This window comes from Megascapheus bottae, chromosome 9, assembly GCF_031878675.1.
Source record: "Megascapheus bottae isolate mThoBot1 chromosome 9, mThoBot2.hap1, whole genome shotgun sequence".
Classification (NCBI taxonomy): Eukaryota; Metazoa; Chordata; class Mammalia; order Rodentia; family Geomyidae; genus Megascapheus; species Megascapheus bottae.
This window is the reverse complement of record NC_143517.1, coordinates 49,794,458-49,816,757: the sequence shown is the minus strand read 5'-3', so window position 1 is coordinate 49,816,757 and position 22,300 is coordinate 49,794,458. Positions and strand designations below refer to the sequence as shown.

At 34.1% G+C, this 22,300-nt stretch overlaps 1 non-coding gene across 1 annotated transcript; it reads left to right on the top strand.

The window, feature by feature from the left end:
- The first annotated feature begins 11,302 nt into the window (after positions 1-11,302).
- LOC150059153 (U6 spliceosomal RNA) lies at positions 11,303-11,404 on the top strand. Its single transcript, XR_016536743.1, has one exon. It is a non-coding gene; the product is annotated as a U6 spliceosomal RNA (small nuclear RNA).
- Positions 11,405-22,300: the final 10,896 nt, after the last annotated feature.

Sequence of the window (22,300 nt, the reverse complement as noted above, 5' to 3'; positions counted from 1 at the left end):
CACTGCTGATATGCAAGTCAGAGGAAATTTAAAGAAAACTCAGGGGAGCTTTAGAAAATGAGAGGAAAGTCTGCAGATAATCCTGCCTACTGTTTCACTCCCAAGATCCCTGTGCAACAGGAAACTAGGATAAAGGAGCAAATCACACAGAATCTGGAAGCAGGACAGTTAAAAATATAGATTAAGTATATGGATAACTGCAATTTTTACACTACTTCATGTGGAATAATAAGTGCTCAGATATACTCTTTTTCATCAATGAATTATCTGTTTAAACATCTCTTGAATGTCATCTGCATGCTGGTCATTCATGTATTTGCTGAGTACTTGAGAAGAAGGCAAAAAAAAATGCCCTTGCACACTTTTAAGAAGCAGCTTGTATTCAGTTTTTAAAGACTTTATTTCATGGTATAACTGTAACAGTACCCTAGGAAATGAAAATTTAACTGAAACATTCATTCCTCAAGTGAAGCAATATTTGTCCGTATAGATTCTTGCTCTATTTAGATCACTAAATATAAGATAGAACCCCAGATGAAAAAGGAAGTATCAGATGATCCTGTCTAAGTGAATATTTCCCTCAGTCTGCTCTGCTCTGTGTAAGTTTTCCCTAGAATTATCTTTCAAATAGATGCTATTTTGATTTTTGCCACAAATGTCTCTAGAATGTTGATGAAAAGCATATTTAGAAACAGTTACTTTTTATCCCAAGGCTAAAATTCAGTAGAAATTAATTTATACTCTTAGAGCTTTGCTCAATATATTTTGATTAAGTCATATAATTTCAGTAGCTACTTCATCATGAATTTCAACTTATAGTCTTTTAAAATCATGCTAATGTACACAAAAATGACAGATTCCATAAGTCAATGAAATAAAAAGGTACTTAAACTTAACATTCAAAATAGCAAACAAATATTTCCAGTATAGACTCTGTCATCTTTTGCATCTAAAACTTACATAATTATATCTTAATTCTGTTCCAATTAAATATCCTTCTGTTTCTTTTCTACTTCATTCTGTGTGTTCCTACATGAAATCTGATTTTATACAGCTATTTCATTTTTAGATGTTTTACAGTGACAAAATTTAATCTCTGTAACAGCTCATTTGATCATTCAAATGAAAAACTTCCTACTACTGTCTCTTTCATTTTGTTTCTTTGAGGCCCAACATGCATTCAAAACTCCTTTATATTTTATGAAGCAATTTTGTATATGTAAAATTCAATGTTTATTACTTAGTAAAATATTATAATAAGTGAGCTTAAGATTTTGTTTTAAAGGAATAATTTTCTATATTCATTGTTGGATTATTTTATTCATATTTAAGATTAGTAAACAATATAATTCGGCTGACTTGAAGCATCTTGCTTCTTTGTGTGTTTCATTTCAAATAGACAGTTTCAAGTTGCCAGAATTTTTCTTCTTCCTAGTGTATTTCATGATAATGCATTGATTCATTCTTTGTGCAGAAACTCTTTGCGCATAAATGATGTTTTCGGTCTCCAATCTTATGTCAAAACCACATTGAAGTATTTTAAACTGTATAAAATCCTTTCTGTATAATTTTATCAATTCTTTGTCAAATTCCCTCAATTTTTTTTTATTTTTTATTGTAAATAATTAAAGGGTTACATGATATTTGCCAGGTAGAAGGTGCATTAATTCACATACATTGATACCCTTTCACATGTCTTGGTACCCATTACCCTACCCCCACCCACCATCCACCCCCATCTTGGTTTTCCCCCCTTCCCTATCAAATTTCAAATAACCAAATACAAATAAATTCAATATATCAGATAACAAAGTGAGATACTGTAACAATATGAGATATCCAAGAGACAGCAAAGGAGATGAGAGATAACATAGTACATTAAGGACAACAATCATTCGTTATATGGCTTTTGTTTCAACATCCTGGAGGTCCTTTCATTTAGCATCATACTATATGGCCTTATGTATCAAGGTTTTGCTCTATTGCAAACCTCTGCTAGGAGGTTTCTACTGATTATGACAAATGAGGGAAACCATTGAGCCTAAGTTCCTTTGAGTCCGGCTTACTTCACTTAATATGACTTTTTCTAAGTCTTTCCATTTCCTAACAAATGGGGCAATGTCGTTTTTTTCTGACAGCAGCCTAGAATTCCATTGTGTACAAATACCACAACTTGTTGATCAATTGAGGGACATCTAGGTTGGTTCCATATCTTTGCTATGGTGAATAATGCTGCAATGAGCATTGTTGTGCTAGTGGATTTAGTATGCCCTACATTCTGGATGGTTGGGTAAATGCCAAGTAGTGGAATTGCTGGGTCATAGGGGAGTTCTATGTTTAGCCTTTTGAGGCACTGCCATACTGCTTTCCATAGTGGTTGAACAAGTTTGCACTCCCACCAACAGTGTAGTAGTGATCCCTCCTGGCCACATCCCCTCCAGCATCTGTTGTTACTAGTTTTCTTGATCCTGGCCATTCTAACTGGAGTGAGGTGGAATCTTAGAGTTGTTTTGATTTGCATTTCTTTTATTATCAGAGATTTTGAGCATTTCTTCATAGGCCATTTTTGTTTCTTCTTCGGAGAAGACTCTCTTTAAGTCTTTGGCCCATCTTTTAATGGGATGGTTGTTACTTTGGAGATTAGCTTTGGAGTGATTCAATTTTTTGAGCTGTTGATATATTATAGATATGAGGCCTTTGTCCATTGTTTGGTTGGTGAAGATCTTCTCCCACTCTGTAGGCTTCCTAATTAATTTACTAGCTATGTCCTTTGCCATACAAAAGCTCTGCAGTTTAATGCAGTCCCATTTATCCAGTCTTTCTCTGATTTGTTGTGATTCTTGGTCCTTATTAAGAAAGTTTCAACCTGTGCCAAGGAGGCCTAGTGTATCTCCAATTCCTTCCTGTAGAGTTTTCAGTGTGTCAGCTTTTACCTCCAGGTCTTTGATCCATTTGGAGTTAATTCTAGTGCAGGATGACAAAGAAGGATCCAACTTTAGTTTTCTGCAGGTGCTTAACCAGTTCTGCCAGCACAACTTGTTGAAGAGGCTGTCTTTCTTCCATTCTATTTTTTTTGGCTCTCTTGTCAAAGATTAGGTGGCCATAGGTCTGTGGTTTAATATCTGGGTCCTCAGTTCTATTCCATTGGTCTTCAGGCCTGTTCTTGTGCCAGTACCAAGCTGTTTTGAGAATTATAGCCCTGTAATAGAGTCTGAAGTTTGGAATTGAAATTCCTCCTGTGCTGTTCTTTCTGCTCAGGAGTGATTTTGCTATACGGGGTCTTTTATTATTCCATATGAAATTTTGGATTGCCTCTTCTATTTCTTTAAAAAATGCCATTGGGATATTGATGGGTATTGCATTGAATTTGTAGATAGCCTTTTGCAAGATTGTCATTTTCACAATGTTGTTTCTTCCAATCCAGGAGCATGGGAGGTTTTTCCATTTCCTTAGTTCTGCTTTAGTTTCTTTTTTTAGGGTTTTAAAGTTTTCATCAAAAAGGTCCTTTACATTCTTAGTTAAGCTAATTCCTAGGTACTTTATTTTCTTTGAGGCTATTGTGAAAGGAGTTGCTTTCCTGATTAATGCCTGGTTCCTCTCACTGTTGGCGTAAAGGAAGACAGTTGATTTTTGAGGGTTAATTTTATAGCCTGCTACTCTTCCAAAGTTTTGAATCAGCTCAAGGAGCTTGGGAGTAGAGTCTATAGGATTCTTTAAATACAGAATCATGTCATCTGCAAATAGAGATAGTTTTACTTCCTCTTTCCCTACTTGGATCCCCTTTATGCTTGCTTCTTGCCTTATTGCACTGGCTAGGAATTCTAGTACTATGTTAAAGAGTAGTGGAGAGAGTGGGCATCCTTGTCTCGTTCCTGATTTTAGAGGGAAATTCCCTCAATTTTTATTTTTGCCAGTTCTGGAATTTGAACTCAGGGCATGGGCACTGTACTTGGGCTTTCTCAAGGCTAAAGATCTACCACTTGAGTCACAGCACCACTTCTGACCTTATCTGTGTTTGTGGTGGAGAGTAATTGAACCCAGGGCTTTGTGCATGGTAGGCAAGCATTCTACCACTGGGCCATGACGCTCCTGGTGCTTTCTCATCTTTTGTCACGGTCTTTTCTGATGATTTTCATGAAACAAAGACAAGACTTTTCTTCCATTTTTGACTCAGTCAGCTTCCATTGTCTTCCCCAAAACAAGTAGAACTGATGGACTGATTTTATTTTTCCTGCTAAATTGACTTACTCACTATACTACTTGCATGAAGTTTCTAGTTCTTCTGCCCTAGTCACCGGTTCTTTTATTTTTTTTTTCTGGGTTTTAATTCTGAATGTGTGGATTTGCTGAGGAAAACACTAAATATTTTATGGAAGGAAATTAAATTAATGGAAACTAACTTTACTATATTAAATAAAACATAAATCTTAAGTTTTGTGTAAAAAATGATTTTGCAGAATTCAGGTAGATAGGCACTTTTTAAAGTAGCTGTAGAATTGTACATAACTCTGTAGACAATACTTATCCCCGAACAGGCTTTTTTCATATATCATTTATTGTAATTAATAGAAGAGTTACATTATATTCACCAGATAAAAGGCACATTACTTAATATACATTGATACCCCTTCTCAAGTCTTGGTCCCCATTTCCTTCTCCCTCCCCCGCTGCTCATCTTGTTTTCCCCTCTTCTCTATCCAACTTCAAATAACCAAATACGCATATATACAATATATCAGATAACAAGGTGAAATACTGTAAAAATATGAGATAACCAAGGGACAGCAAAAGAGATAACATAGTACATTAAAGACAACAATCATTCATTATATGGCTTTTGTTTCTATATCCTGGAGGTCCTTTCATTTAGCGTCATACTATATGGCCTTATATATCTAGGTTTTGTTCTATTGTAAATCTCTGCTAGGAGAGCCCAAGGTTTCTACTGATTGTGACAAATGAGGGAAACCATTGAGCCTATGTCCTTTGAGTCAGGCTTACTTCACTTAATATGGTTGTTTTCTAAGTCTTTCCATTTCCTTACAAATGGGGCAAAGTCATTCTTTCTGATAGAAGCATAGAATTCCATTGTGTATAAATACTACTCATCAATTGAGGGACATCTGGGTTGGTTCCCTATCTTTGCTATGGTAAAAAAAAAAAAAGAAAAGAAAGAAAGAAAAAAAGAAAAACAGAAAGTGATAATAAAAATATAAATAGAAAAATAAAAATAGAAGCTATAACAACCTACAATCATGTCAGAAAATAGTGAAACAGTAAGAAAAGGAGAAAATCAAGTTTCCATTTGTTGAAGAATGAGTCAGTATCAAGAAAATGATAAATTTTTGTGTTTTTCTTGAGAAATTAATACAGATTTGTAAAGCATATTATACATATTTTATATATTTAAAATCCATTAACAAAATAAATTTTATATAAGCTCAAAAAAAAAACAGTGCTGCAATGAACATTATTGTGTTACTGGGTTTAGTATGTCCTTGTTTCTGGACGATTGGGTAAATGCCAAGTAGTGGAATTGTTTGGTCATAGGGGAGCTCTATATTTAGTCTTTTGAGGAACTGACATACTGCTTTCCATAGTAGTTGAACGAGTTTGTACTGCCACAAACATCCTAACAGGCTTTTTATCAGTAGTTTTTTTTTTTTTTTCATTTGACAGTATATTAAAAACTATCATTTTCTCTGTGAATTGTCCCCACTAGCAAGTTGAGGTTTACATTCAATAGCTAACATAATTTCTATTGCTTAACAGTGAATATGGTGTATAATTTTCTAAGTTCGACCGGCTATTGGCATACAATTTTTTTTTTTTTGGTATATCCTGGGATTTGAATTTGGCTTGGGTGCTGTACCAGAGCTCTTCAGCTCAAGGCTACTGCTCTACCCTTGAGCCAAGCCCCACTCCTTGTTTTCTGGAGTTTAATTGGAGATAAGAGTTCCAGGTTCTTTTATACCTGGGCTGGCTTTGAACCCTGATCTTCAGATCTCAGCCTCCTGAGTTGCTAGGATTACAGGCGTGAGCTACAGCGCCTGGCTGAGCTAGAATTTTCTAAAACCCCAGTCCTTTTTCCAAATCACATGATCCTCAAGAAACTATTACCGCTGTTCTTGTAAAGCGACTTTTCAGAGAATGTTCTGGGTGAAGGAATGAGTGTAGAGGAAATGAAATAAAAGGAAGAAGTGTAAAAATCACCATCAAGTAAAAGTTATTAGTAGTATTTCTCTTATAATTTCCCTAGTAAGTCCACATTCTGGTTCCCTAAAATAGTTCTAGGGATCCAAAACCAGGTCTGTAACTTATGCTATAATCATAGCTATTCAGGATGCTGAAATCTAAGGACTGCAGTTAAAGCCATCCCAGGCATAAACATCTTTGAGATTCTTATTTCCAAGTAACCCACAGAAATGTGGAAGTAGAGATTTGTCTCCAAGTGGAAGAGTTCTAGTCTTAAGCATAATAGCTAGTTGACTGCAACCATCTCCCCTGAGTTTCACTACTCTACACACACACACACACACACACACACACACACACACACACACACACACAATTCCTGTGTGTACTCAATATTTTCTCATTTCCATTTTGAGCAGTGTCTAGCTTCTGTCACTTTCTCTTTCTCAGTTCCAGATGACAACATTGACTTCTAATACTGACATTGTACAAAGCTGACTCCTGTAATCACGAAGAGAGTTACATTAACTTCTGGGGCTCGGTGAATGCACCATCTGCACATCTGGGACTGGACAGATATTACTACTGAGACTGGCTTACTTTGCATCTGAGCCGAGGTCCCTATTACTCCAATCATCTCAGAGAGGTCTTGGTCACCCTTTCATGTAGAAAAAAAAAGATTTTCTTATTCATCTATCATTATTATTAAATATTTATGTTGTTTATTGCATAATACCAGTTATAAGCTAATATATGGAATGACTGAATGGATGAAAAGCACCTATGTTTTATTAAGTATATTATTAGACTTGGTCACCTGGGATTATGATTCATCTGGAGTTGAATCCAGTAGACTGGTTTTTAAAAAGTGCTCTTACGTGATTCTGCAGGTGATCTGTCGAGGGACTGTGGGTTAAGAAACACTGCTTCAGAAACAATAAATATGAGACTTAGCCAGATTCTACACATGAATTTTGCTTTCCCTTTGGGGAAAAATAATTCGAAGGAAATCCAGAAGGTAAATGATGCATGGATTTACAGTAGATTATTTACATGTATCTACAACTAATTGCAACATTTATCATACAATTGCCAATTTTGAATCACAGAGCTATAGTCAGGAGGTAAGAACAATATCGAGATCAGAGGGAAAGTTCCAGTCTTTGTCTAATCATTTCTGGGTTCATTTTTATCTCAGTTGTAATGATGTCTAGGGTTTATTTTTATGGTTAGAGTGGCTAATCATGCTTTTTAGAAATGCTTTTGTCCAACTCAGTGCAATTTTGTGTGAATATATTTTAGTTATCCCATTTCACATTTTACATGGAACTTCATGTAGATAGATATTTTATGTCATATTTAGCTGAAGTCATATGAGTGTTTCCTATAGGATGCAAAAACCTGAATTTTCTGCTTAGACCCTCTTTACATCTTTCTGGAGGGAACTCAGGTGTTTTAAAGCATTTCTCCGCTACTAATATCCTCAGCACACAATGTGGGTGTTTTGGGCCTGGTTCAGGAGCTGTATAGTGGGGCTATCACCATTTATGAGTTCTTAGAGGCTGGGGGGCCACACATCAAATTGGATTACTCAGGTTCGAAGTGGTTCATCAGCTATTTTCAGCCACCAGATTATGGCCCCCAAATCAGTGGAACTTATTGACTGCACCCACAAAAATCCCTTTCCCGAAAAACACTTCTTAGATTAAAAAAATCACCCCTGGAAATACCTAGTTTCCCCCCTTAGGCCTTAATTTTTATTGTACAAAACAATGTATTTCAGCATGACATTTCCACACATATATGGAATGAACTTGCAGACGTTGTTCTGCCATTACCCTCGTTTCCCTGTCTTTTCTACCATCTCCCAAGCAGGTCTACTTTAGGCTTAAGACTCTTTTTATTATTACTATTCTCTCTAACTAGTTATACAAAGAAGTTGCCCTTTAACAAAACAGTTAACCAATACAAAGGTAATTTCTTTTTAAAAAAAAGTGGTTTGTCTTGTTTATTGTTTTTCCTATTTTCAGGATCATGCAATCACAATGAAATTTGTTTATGACCTATATTCCCTTCACTTTTCCTATCTCTGGAGATTTTATGCAAATCACACCCTTTTCCAATACCTTTTACTGCAAAAGTCTTTTTTATCTTTATTATCCATAAGCTTGTCTATTGTAGAATATCCTAAATGTTTTCCCCTTCTTCAGTTTTTTCTTGCATGTAGTTTATTTTTCATTTTCCTTCTCCTGTTTCCTGTTTCTTTTGTTTTCCATGTGAAACAGTTTCTCCTTTGCTTAAACAAGAGAGAGAGCAAGTGGAGCTGATACTAGGAAGAGAGAATACAAGAGCTAAGCTTCCAATTCCCATAACAGCATCTGATACTTTTCGGGTGGCCAGGCTGTGCTACTACAGATCAACCCTCTGAGTACAAAACAAGAGCTGAACACAGTCTACTTTTTACCCTCTGAACCCCTTATTGATTGTATAATTAGACAGCTCTGCATAGGTCAGTGAAAGATGACATCTCTCTATGGACAGTGTAGGATAAGATCACATATGCAGCACTGAAAAATTTGTCTTCTCTCCAATAGCACTACTGGCTGTTAAGTTAAACAGTAGGGAAGCATAGAAAGGTAAAGATGGCAAAATGTGAGAGACACATATATGAAAGCATACCAAGAAATTTCTAGAGGCATTTTAGAGGTGCTTGCAGAAAACAGACAATGAAAACCAAACAAAAAATGGACTTCTAACGTCTCTGGCATGATCCTACACATTGAGATTTATTTATTATTAAATGAATGTGAGCAATAATGTACAGAAAGCCCGATTAGCACTGTATGAAATCTATGTATCTCCTACTCCTCATTTTTGTTCATGTCTGATTAATTTACTAGACTATTCAATATTTATAAAATAAGTTAAAATGGTTAAATCAATGGTTCTGTTTATGGTGTTACAGTTTTCCCAGGTCAGCTCCTTTACTTGCTGGCCGACACTGAGGGGCCCTGCCTTTACTTAAAAATGTATGATATGTAAAGTATAGCTTTGGTCTCATTTATTTGAAAACATTTACTCATCTTTACCTACATATAAAAGCATTTTTCTCAATTCTCCAAAGCACATGGTTAACACCTCTCAAATATTGTTCTGCAGAGCCCTAGATTTCAGCAAAAATATAACCACTACTAGTACATTGAACCCAAGGAAACAAGAAAAGTTGTGCTTTTTCTTCCCCAGCTCAATCAGATTACATTTACTTTTGCTGTTTTATATATTAACCTTCCAGATAGTATTTCATTTGACAAAGAAGATGTTATAACCAATCAATAAATCACTTTAGAAATGGAAATTCACACATCCATTGACAGGATTCTAGAATGTAAATCAAATGTATTAGTTTTCTTGGGGCTCTACTACACAGTATGTTACCACTAGCATGACATTACAAAGTCATTCACTGGTGGCTTTCTTATGTCCACAGAATTTTAGCAGTATTTCCAGGCAACTGGGGCTCTGTAAGGATTGTATGTGAAAAAGCTGTGTTGTCTCAGAACTCAGTGAAGCCACTGAATTAATTTGGTTACTTCTGAAGAGAGGTGAGTCCATAAAATATTAACCCGATCTAGCTTCAGGGATGAGGCCTAATTCCTGCTGCGTTATCAGCACTTCTGAATACAAAACGTTGCAAAAACTGGAAAGTTGCCTTCTTCACATTTTCTCTCGTAGTGTCAGTATTGTTCTTTCTGACCTTTCCTTTGGCATATCACGTGAACTTGCAATAAAAATTACTGAACTACCTCAAATTCAATGGGATTTTTTTTTAAAGATAGAACCTTACTTTGGAAGATTTTATAATTATTATAAATGTTAGTAAATCACATTACCTAGTAATTTGTTGAAATATTTCTTTTGAGCTACATTTTCTGGTAACACTTTTACAATGTTGTTCAATTATTATATAGTTTGTTATTGTCTTTGTTTTAAGTTTTAATAAAGTCCTTTTAGAAGACAAACAATTTTAGTAGTAAATCTATATCTCACAAATACACATCATGAATTTTGAATTCTTTTTCTTGACAGTACTATTATCCTGTGGCCTCCTTCCCACTCTTGCTCACAACTGATGTTCCACTATGGAGCCATGTTTGTAATCTGGTTTCTTATTGATTAATCAGAGATCGAGTTGAAAATGTTCTCAGATTATATGAAAGAAACAAGAAAGTGTGTACTCAGGTATATTTTGTTTCTCTCTTATAGAATTGCATTTTACATAAGCCATTGAATTCTGTTGAAAAATTTGATATAAAATGCAATTTAAAATTCTGTTATATTTACTTTAGAGATAAATTTGCATCAAATAACTTTGGGGTACGTGATAAGGAAGAATTAATCATGTTGAGTTTGCAGGTCACTCTAAGAAGTTCCAAGTTTTATTCCCAGTGAAACAGAAAGCCTTTTAAAGGATTTGGTGCAAAAGATGATCATTAAATCTTTAAAGCTTTCCCCTGGTTGCTCAAAAGAGAATAAACTCTGTAAACACATATAGAGCATCTACAAAGTGGTGATTAAGTTGATGCACAATGCTACTTAAGCCAGTAAAAGAGAGTAAAGAAACTGGGCAATTGAGGAGTCCACTATTAAAATCAATAGAGCTCTTGGTGCTGATAAAAGACTTTTAGAATTCAGAGGACTAGAAGCAATGAAAAAAATGTTGAGAATAATGATCACAAATTGAGATTTTAAAAATGAGATGATAAGAGACATTCCTTTTTTAAATTTAATTTTATTGTCAAGGTGATGTACAGAGGAGTTCCAATCACTTATGTAAGGTATTGAGTACATTACTTGTCGAACATTGTTTCCCCCACACATTTTTTCACCCATATTTCCTCCTCTTCTATTGCCCCTCCTAAAGTTGTAAGGTTCATTTCCAACAGTGATCTTGGTATATTGGTATACCGTTTTTCCTTTGCCTCACCGTTTTGTTGTTTCCCTTCAAATAAACATATATATAATACACCAGGTACCCAAATCAAATACAGTGACAGGGGGGAAATGAAAGAAAAAAAAGAAATAGCTTCACATAATACACTGAAAACAACAGCTTTGGCAGCACATATACTAAAATTGAAACCTACAGAGAAGATTAGCATAGGCCCTGTGCAAGGAGAGATTCCTATTTTGTAAACTTTGACATGTGGCTGAGGAAAAGAGAATTGTTGAAAGACTTTGACATCAAAACTTCACGAAGACCTTGGTATGTGAATATTGCACTCACAAAGAAAAAAGAAAGACATTGCATTATATTAAATGACATGGCAGTAAAACAGTGTGAAACATAGGGAAAGTTTTTGAAACAAATGCATACCAAACTGAAAAGTGGGAGAAGATATAATGGTATGACAGAAGATTCATGGTGGAATATATAATTAACTGCAGACAAATGGAAGAAGATGGTTGGTAAGAGCAATGAGAAAATAACAGGATTCTTCTCTTTCTCACTTCTATTTTAAGAGGAGAAAAATATTCCAGTGATTAGCTTGTACTTTTATCTTATACAGAAGTGTAGGTAAATGAGCATATTCATCTCTTTTGACTGTATAGAGAGGAGATGTGACAACCTGAATTGGTAACATCAGAAATTAGGAAAATGCATATTGGAAAATACAAAACTGGACCAGAGGAGTAAAGGAAGCTAGAGGTGAATTTTAGTTATCAATTTGAATAGTTATATAGCAATGATAATAAAAATACTGAAATGAAACTATTGTGGGGGAATGATAAAGTTTAAGTTTAAATATAAAATTCCACCTGAAAGTAAATCAGTAGAACTGGGCACAAAGCATACACCTGAAAGCCTAGTGCTTCAGAAAGTGAGGAAGATAGAAAGATCCTCTCTCAAAAAGAAAAAACAATGACAACTAAGTGGAAGAGAAAGAAACAAAGAAGAGAGGATTATTAACTAGACAGTTCCAAAAGCAGGGTAAAGGCTAGTGTTAGTAAGTCTATGTATATGTACCCATGTTGAATTCATATAGACATATAGCAGTATCATAGACAGTTTCAATGGATAACAGGAATAGATTAAGGTATATTTAACATTTTTCTACTCAAATAATTCTGTATTCAACTTTAGTCATAGATTTAACCTAATGGAGTATTGTAGTTGGTCATTTTTTTATTACTATTGTGGAATAAAAAGCCAAGTTGTTGAATACAAAAAGAAATAAGAGTTTTGCAAAACTATAAAGTACTAGTGAAGTACAGTCAAATCTAAAGTCACGTGGTACTAAGGATGGAAAATCAAAGAACTCACTTGAGTTTCTCTAGGACTAGCTCCTCTCTCCTTTCTTTATAGGCTAGTTCTGTTTTCTCTAAATCAACCTCTATTTTTTTGTGATTTACATACCCACCATCCAACATGACAAATGGCTAACCAGTATAGTGTGAATAATCCCCTTGTTGAACACATTAAGAATTATGCTGTTATAATAGATTGACCCAGTTGATCAGTTCTCATGATATTGTAGGTGCTAACAGTAAAGAAAGAAACCCCAACCCCTAAAAATGTTTGAGAGAAACTTATAAGTCAAATATGCAGTTGAATCTAAAGCCCCCATCTCTACAGAAACTCTGGGAAAACAAATTAACAACTTAAATAGGAAAGCTACTTCATAAATTAGTTGGTCCTGATGTTCAGTATTTTTAAAGATATCACAATAGTTGAATTTAAAAAATGTCTTCTTATAAAGATTTTTGTTATAGCTATAAACTTGGAATGTAACAATTTAAATTGATTGAGAGTGATTATTGCATTGCAATGTCAGTGTGGACATGTCCAAGAATAAAAGAAACGTTTTTATGCAGGTGGGCACATAATATGACCTACTATGAGCCACTGAGGTGGCTTATGCCTGTAATCCTAGCAGTTCAGGAGGCTGAGATCTGAGGATCGTAGTTTGAAGTCAGACAGGGCAGAAAAGTCCCTGTGAGACTTATCTCTATTCAAAAAGTGAAAGTGGCAATGTGGCTCAAGTGGTAGCGCGCTACCTTTGAGCACAAAGAGGCTTAGGACAGCAATCCCCACAACCAACAACAAATTAATGATAAATAAATAAAATAATTTTATTTGGTCATAACTACTACCACTTTTGCTCCATTACTTAAACCACATTTATTGACTGGGTCATTATTGCTTGCAGAAATTCTTTCTAGTTACTCTGTACAGCAAAGAAAGGAAAGCAAAACCTATCATCATTTCTCTAAGAATTATGTGATCTTCTAAGACAGAATTAAAAAAATCTTCAGAAAATGAATTGTATTTTTTCTAAGATTATATAAATTAATGTAAAGTAAACAATATACTTAAGTTTGATGCAAACCTGAGATGGATGTAGTCATGAAACTCTACCAGTTTTCCTTAAAAAAGTTATGACAGAAATTAAAATGTAGAAAACCAGCAGTACAAATGGCTCTCATACAGTAAGAACTAAATGTGATCATTCTATCATTCTCACTAATAGAGCAAAATCAGACTGTTATTTCTCTGATATATTAGACTTCTGGGGGAAAAAGTTCTGAACCAAACATTTTGTAAGAGTTTGGAAAAAATGAGAAAATGTTAAACCTATTGTCATAATTAGACTTCTTGTCTTTGAGATTCTGGGGGAAAATCTCATATTCCTCAAGCTTATTCATCAGTTTTCCATTTAGTGTTTTTAGGGATGTTGCAAAAGTGAAATGCCAGAGGAGTGCGTTCATATTTGTAATTCTTTTCATGTGATGTCACCAGCTTTTAGTATGCATATGCAAATTCAGTTTTAGAATAGTAATTATTAAACAAAGCTAAATTATTTATATATTACCAAACAACATATTTTCCCCCAAAACTTAGTAGCTAAATGCAGTAAAGTTTTATTAGGACAGAGTTTTTGAAAGTCAGTATTTTGAGAGAAGCAAAGCCAGATGGTCTGGCTCAGGGTCTTTCCTAAGGTTTTACTCAAAATGTTGGCGAGGTCCACAGTCAACTGAAGACCTGCCTGAGGCTGGTGGATTTTCTTCCAAAGTGGCTCACTCACACAGCTCTTGGCAGGAGATGTCAGTTACCAGCTAGCTGTTGCCAGAAGACCTCAGCTCCTTGCTGAATGTTCTAGCAGTCTTCATTCTTCATTGGAGGATCACTTGGGTATATTTCGTGATATGGCAACTGGTTTCCCAGAGAAAATGATCCCATAGAGCAAAGTGGAAGTCACATTGTCTGTCATAACCTCACTTTGGAAGTTACACACTGTAATTTATTCTCTATCCTGTGGGTTATGTGTGTCATTATTATTCCATGTAGAAGAGAAGTACTCATACATATTAATCCTAAGGGGTGGACTCATTTTGGAACTGTCATAAAAGCTCTCACAGAAACAGCCAGAAAAGTCCACATTCAGGCACAGGATGCTCTCTTGAAAACAAGCATGCTTTGTTTTATGAGCTGTTAATTAGAAAGCCTCCTCTTTAATGGAGGATGAACAGGTAAGGAAAATGGAGGGGTTTTTGCTCATTTTTTAAAGCTCATTTTCTAGCAGAACTCGTAATTGTTGGTATAAACAAATGCTATCCAGCTGTAGTAACGTTCTGATTTCATAGCAAGGACATATTTGAATATACGTTTGCTCTAGTTTCTTCCTAGAATTTTCCTCATAGGACCAGGTGTTGAGGCCTGTGTCCTGTGTTGATACTCATGGGCCATGTCTGCACCTTAAATAAACAGGGAAGAGTAGAAGCTAGGTCATTGACTTTATCGACAATTTCCTATGGCCAATAGTGTTATTACAGATACCTAAGTGGCTCTTGCCAAGAAAAAAGAAAGGTTTGCCACATGTGTAGGGATGATGGTGTCTTCCTGACATCTCCCTTTGTCTCTTCTTTGCCTTTTTTCTGTTCTTACACATCCTGGCAATGAGCCGAATGGATTTGTTCCTCACACATTTCTCATATGACCCTCTGGACCTAACCTGTCCCTTATATACTCTTTTAGAGACTGACAAGTAAATATTTGCTTAATTTCATGGAAAGAAACCTTCAGAACTGGGAATCACATTAAATCTGTTTTCTTTGTAAGTTGATTATTTCCGGTATTCTCACAGTTATGGAAAGCAAGCACAATATTCCTCACAAATGTGTATTTCCTGATTGATTTCACGCCTATGGCATTGTCAGTCTATATACAAACATTCACCTACCCATTCTTACCTTTTGACAAAAGTTAGTATGAACAGATGTTTCATAACTTTCTCCCCACGCTTTAGAGATATTGTAAAGTATACCCTAGGTGTAGAAAAATGTGTAGAAGTTGAAAAGATGAGGATCATCATTCCACATGAAGAAGAGTTAAAGAGAAAATAAAATGTGTTATAAAGGCAGAGTATTATTCAGTATGTTAGATGTAAAGGATGAAGTATGCCAAGTGTATGAATTACTGTACTGAATTTTCCTTTCTGTTACCAATAACCAAACTATTAGAGCTACTTCACATCTGACAGCCTACTACTACCTCTAGCAAATATACTGATAATATTAATATTTCTACTAATCTTACTATATCAGAAAGGAGAAATCTTATTTGCAAATTGAGCTTATAAAATATTATTTCAGATCATATAGTCATTAGGCTTGAATAGTTATTTGTGAAAAACTGATATAAACCATTCCTGTGCTAGTGTGTGTTACTTCATGATTTATAGGCATCAGGGAAATCCTCTGCATAGCCTATAATAAAGAATAGAAAAGAAAAAAAAGTTTTTCAACTAAATTTTGTGTGAAATTTTCTCTTCCTACTAAGAATAAAATTTTAAATTTACTAGTAATTGTTATATCCTCTCTAATTAAATAATCTTTTAATAAGTGAGATCATGTCTTTGTTTTAGGAAGCAGAAAAAGCATTGATATTTCCTTATGTGGGTCTTGAAAGAATGGACCCACATTCAAATATAATTACTTGGTTTTTCAAATTTTTACTTCCAAAATCCTGGAATTGCTAAATAGAACTTATTCAGAATAGCGAATTTTCTTGGCCAAAGTGAAAACTCAAAGATAACTTTATGCCTCCTTTTCATGTTAACTTTTCTCTAACTCTTAAAATCTAGAAAAAAAATGTTCAGTTTATCTTTCTGACCTACTGTCTGGTACGATTATTGATTTTGTTGTCCAGCTTTCTCACTTTATTTTTCTAAAACCACCAAAACACATTGCCTTGGAATGATAGCTTCTGTACAATATGTAGTCCTCCTTATCATGCACAAGGATACAGGAAAATGGGTGATTGATTTGAGAGGCTGGGTGGATATAGCTTTCAGACTTCATTTTAAATACATAAATATAGTTCCCCTAGATTAAAAGAGAAATTATTTATAATGGAACATTTACTCTGAGTCTTATTAGAGAAGTGGGTGATGATATATGGATGTTAATATGACTTCTAATTGTTCCTAAGAATTTGTTATGAATTTTATAGCTTGGCAAAATGTGGGACTGAAAATAATCAAGAATGAGATGATCCATTCTGTCTCCTCTAATAGGAAAGCACCTCATATTTCAAAATTAAGATAACTTAGGAACCATATGTGCTTTGGAAACCTTTAGTGAATATTTGAGAGTCTAACACAGAATTTGGAAACCCAAATAAGGCAAGTATTAATTTGGGGACCAGGAGTGAATTCTTTTAGCTTTTCATTGCTGACAAGTTTCAGGATAGATTTCCATGCACAAGCAGACTAAAAATGGGTCGTAGGCACTCCCCTGAGTAGTTCCATTTTCAGATATATTTAGAAAAATCCGGAATCTCTTCCTGAGTGAGCATCGGTAAAGCTGGGAATCAGTCCAAGAGTGTATAGAGGGATTTACCGAAGTCAGAATTTCTGTTGCATTCAAGATGTCCGGTAAGTACTTGGACTGAGAAGACCACTGCCAGTGGACTTGCTGGTCTCTGTAGTAAATTCTGCCGTTATAGGGTATCTGCGAACACTTTATGACCTCAGGTCAGAGACCAGATCTGCACATCACCTGCATATGACAGTGATACTGAAAATAATGGGTTTTGCTAATCTTTCCACAGTTTTGAATGCCCAAAATGTACCTATCTTTATAAATAAACCGGAAAGAAAAGATAACCAGAAAAAAATAAGAGTTTCTAATTAAATTTGAGACTAAAATTCAAATGAAACAAACTATTTCTGTTAGTTATGTAGTTATGTTAGTTATTTCTATTTTAGTTATGTAGTTATGTTAGTAATGTAGTCAGAAATGAATAAATATAATAAAACAGATAGGAAGAAATGAAGGAGGGAAAATGGAACCAAGGGAGGAAGAACTAAAATTATGATAAGACACATTAAAATTGATGGCTTATGTTTTGTTTCCATCATATGTAAGTCCTCATTTATATTACTTGGTATCAACAGGTCTCATTAATTCTCTATTGCACTTTTAATCAAATAAATTTATTATTACAAGGCTAATAGCTGGATTTATAGCACATTGGATGTTGAGACAGGAGAATTTTTTACTTTAAAACTATTTGGGAATACATAGCAAGACTATTTAAAGAAAAGTGTATATTGAATCTTAATTCTACAATTGAGACTTAATGGCTCTTTGAGAGATTAAATCCTGTTAATTTAACCTTTGACAATCTTAGTATTGTTAAAAAGCTTTGTTGAATATGTCCTCAAATACAAAGAGTAATTATGATCACAACAAAATCAAAACTGAATTTCCCAGGACTACCAGTTTGAGATCTTTGTCATGACATCACTTTATGGGACAATGTTCAATATTTGGATAGAAATACAAATAATTCTTGTTCCTATTGAGTTGTGTTACTGAGGATAAAGTTTATAGAAAAGAATATGATAAATCATAACATATATGACTGAGAGAAAGGAGTTAATATTTCTTCATAATTTCTAACGTCCAAGAAATTCTCACTTCCTCTGAAATATCTTCGATCTCTTATCTTTTTTTCATATATTTATTATTGTAATTAATAGAAGGGTTACATGATATTTGCCAGATAGATGGTGCATTAATTCCCATACATGGATACCCTTTCACATGTCTTTGGTCCCCATTTCCCCCCCCCCCACCTCTCATCTTGTTTTCTCCCCTGCCCTATCCAATTTCAAATAACCAAATACAAATATATCTGACATATCAGGTAACAAAGTGAGATACTGTAAAAATATGAGATAACCAAGGGACAGCAAAAGTGATGAGAGATAACATAGTACCTTAAGAACAACAATCATTCATTATATGGCTTATGTTTCTATATCCTCGAGATCCTTTCATTTAGCGTCCTACTATATGGCCTTTTGTATCAAGGTTTTGCTCTATTGCAAATCTCTGCTAGTAGAGCCCAAGGTTTCTACTGATTATGACAAATGAGGGAAAGCATTGAGCCTAAGTTCCTTATCTTTTTAACAACTATGGAGTCAATGGTATTATGGCTATAGGGGAGGAGTAGGAATTGCTAAAATCAAGAACTAAATGTAATGATGGAGGAGACTTTGAGTACACATATCTTTACTCAGTACTCTTTTCCATTTGCTTTGTTCTGTTCCAGCAGCAGGACTCAAATGAGTCATTCTATTTATCCTCTCATGTGTCTTTTCTTCCTCTTAAATCATTTGAGCCAGACCTGATAGTTTTCAGATGGAATTTAAGTAACATTCTTCAAAGAAGCATTTTATTCTTGTTTTACACTTTATTTTCATGTCATTTAAAATGATTGTATTGAAATGATCATGAAGTTGTTCTATAGTTTCTGTATCACTTTCTGAAATATTAGTTCTCTAGGGAAGCATGGATGTCAGATTTTGTTTAGCTTGCTGTGTCTTGTTCAGTGCATTGAACAAATGCATTCCTGGTAAATAGTTGTTGGATGGATGAATGAATGAACAATGTTGAATTTCTGCACTTAAATGAAATAAAAATTAAGGCTATAAGTTTTATCAAAAAAACAGGAAGTAAAGCATAAGTTTGCACTTCATTTCAATGAATTAAAAACTGATCTATTTAAGAGTTCTTAAATATTTCATATGTCTGTTTTTGCTTCTCTGTGGCAAACATAAAAGCTTATGACTACCTTCTGTCTTACTTTTCCAATGATTAAAAAATTTAAAAAATTCAAAGCTAAAACCAATTTTATTAAGAAGCTTTAACATTTAATGTGAATCAAGCTGGTTGGAACCAGTAATTTTCCATTCATTGGTTAAATTCTCTGTGAATATTTCCTTTCATAATGAAACTATTTCAACTTAATGAAGTGTTAGTTACTGGAACAAAAATTATAGCCTCAAACGAATTAATAGTTCCACCAAATTGTGCCCATCGCAACACAGAGCTATTGGTAGTAAATGGACAGGAGAAGCTTTAAATAGGCCAAGGCTGGGGTTGGAGGTGGGGCTCTGGCCTATCAATCCCTCAAGTCACAGAGATGTTGAAATACAGCATAAAGCCAGGCTTTAAAGTTGAAACAAAGCAAAGCAGAAAATGTTTAAAAACGATTTTTCCTTTCTCAAAATCTAGTCAATAATTTACCTAAACCAAAAACCGTGGCCAGTATATTAAAAAATATAATGTGAAGGTTATATTTAATTTCAACACCACAGAGGCTCGGCTGAGAACGTCTGAATTCAGATGTGTGGTAGATGCTCTCCTTCTTTCTTATTTTTAAAGAAAAGTACTGCTCTCTGCTTGATCTGACTTGTGATTAATTTTTTTTTCTGGCAAAAAAATAATATCTCCACTTGTTGATATGTTAGGAGAAATAGAATACATTTTCTCTTTTTATGTCAGTGAAAAATCGGAAAATCCTGTTCTTTTTTGACAAAAAATAAAAAGCACCTATAATTTTCTGTCGCAAATTCTGAAAACAGCATTTGCCAATAAGCATTTACAGTATAAAATATGATAAAATGAAGATTTCTTTTTTTTTTTTTTGCCAGTCGTGGGCTTGAGCTCAGGGCCTGAGCACTGTCCTTGGACTTTCTCAAGGTTAGAACTCTACCACTTGAGCCTCAGCACCATTTCTAGTTTTTTACTATGTATGTGGTACCGAGGAATCGAACCCGGGTCCTCGTGCATGTTGGCAAGCACTCTACCACTAGGCCAAACTCCCGGCTCCAAAATGTAGATTTCTTGACAGGAACAATTTAATTACAGGTGTAGGAAACTAAGCTCAATTTATAAATATGCTCTATGTAAATTGAAATTGTTTACTAAATTTGTTTACTAAATATAACTAAGTACAATTTGGATTATATAAGCAGAAGAATATTGCCTTGGAAGTATAAATATTGTAAGAATACACTTTAATTATTTAATTTTTATTTTGTTGATAACTTTTATTTTATATGCATTTCTAAATATACCACATATTATAAGCAGTGCATTGAATTAGAATATTTTATTATTAATAATGAAAACTTAGTTAAGATACCAGTTTGTTATTAATCAAAGTATGTTAATATTAAATTGAATATTTTCTTGATAAAACAGCAATTATTTTCCTCAATTGATTCTATAATTCAGAATTCTGAAAACCTTTATGATCTATCTCCTACAAGTGCTATTCTCCATGAAAAAAGACACAATTATATTAATACACCTAGTACAAATATTCTAGCCAATTTTCAATAAAAAACAATCATGTGATGAGTGTAATAACATATCAATTATCCTTCTTTTAGTTAATAGTAAAATTTTGATTAGATTTTACTTCAATGAGACAATGCTTATTTAGAATATACAAGACCCTGTGTTTGACTTTCAGCACCAGTAAAAAGAAAATATTGATAAATTTGATGCATACACATATGTGAAAAGTATATGAACACTCCCAGTTCTGCCATAGTTAATATGACACCTGGATCTATTGATTCTATTGGCATAAGACTTTTATGCCAATAATCTACAAACAATACTTTTAGGCCATGAGTTCATATTAATTCATTATTCATATAATAGTTGAACTTGTCTTCATTTTATCATTCATTCTTTCCTGGAGTTGAATTACTTATTTCTCATTTGGTTGTCCATTGTCTCTTTTATCTTGATATTGTATTCTTCAATATAGCAATAGTCTTCTAGCTGTTTTGTTGTTATTATTTTGTTTTGTTTGGTTGTGGTACCTGTGTAGAAACTAAATCTCCTTATGATTTATCCTTATTTTTTTCTACTTTATCATCTCTACAAATTTCTCACCATTTTAATTAAAAGTTACTATAAAATGGTGGGCTATATTTATCTACAAATATAACTCCATCAAGTTGATTTGTAAATTTGAGTAGTCATATCATTCAATGGGTTGGAGTCCATTCCTAGTTAGCACCTGTCATTTCTACTTATTATTAATAATGCTTTAATTTCACCTGTAAAGATATTGTAGCTAGTACTATAAATATGAGAGCTATGTTCTTATCTTAGACAAATACTTAGAGTTTTCCATATAATTTTATATGGCATACTTACCAGTTAATTTTTTAATTTCCTCTGAAGATTTTATTTTCATTAATAGCACCTATTTCCACTTAGTTTATATAATTTATCTTATTTCTCAATGCAAAAATATTTCTTGGGCTTGGACTTTGGCCTACTGGTAGAGTGCTTGGTTATGCACGGAGACCGTGGTTCAATTCCTCATTAACACATACATAGAAAAAAGCTGGAAGGGGTGTTGTGGCTTAAGTGGTAGAGCTCTACCCTTGAGAAAATTCAAGGACATTGCTCAGACCCTGAGTTCAAGTCCTAGGACTGGAATATATATATATATATATATATTTATATCATAAAATAATAGTTCTCTAGTTTTCAAAATTCTTTTAAGACACTTAATTGGTTGCCAACTGTATAAATATATATTGGACTCCAATCAATTGTATAAATATATAAATTAATTTCCAACCTTGGAACCATGGAAAATATTGAGGTATTTAGTCTCAGGGAAAGAAACCACACACATGCTTTCAGAAGACTAAACATCTTGAAAGAAGCATCCTTCTTCAGTGGATATTGATTAGCTGGAGATGCTTACTTTTTACAAAGTGGA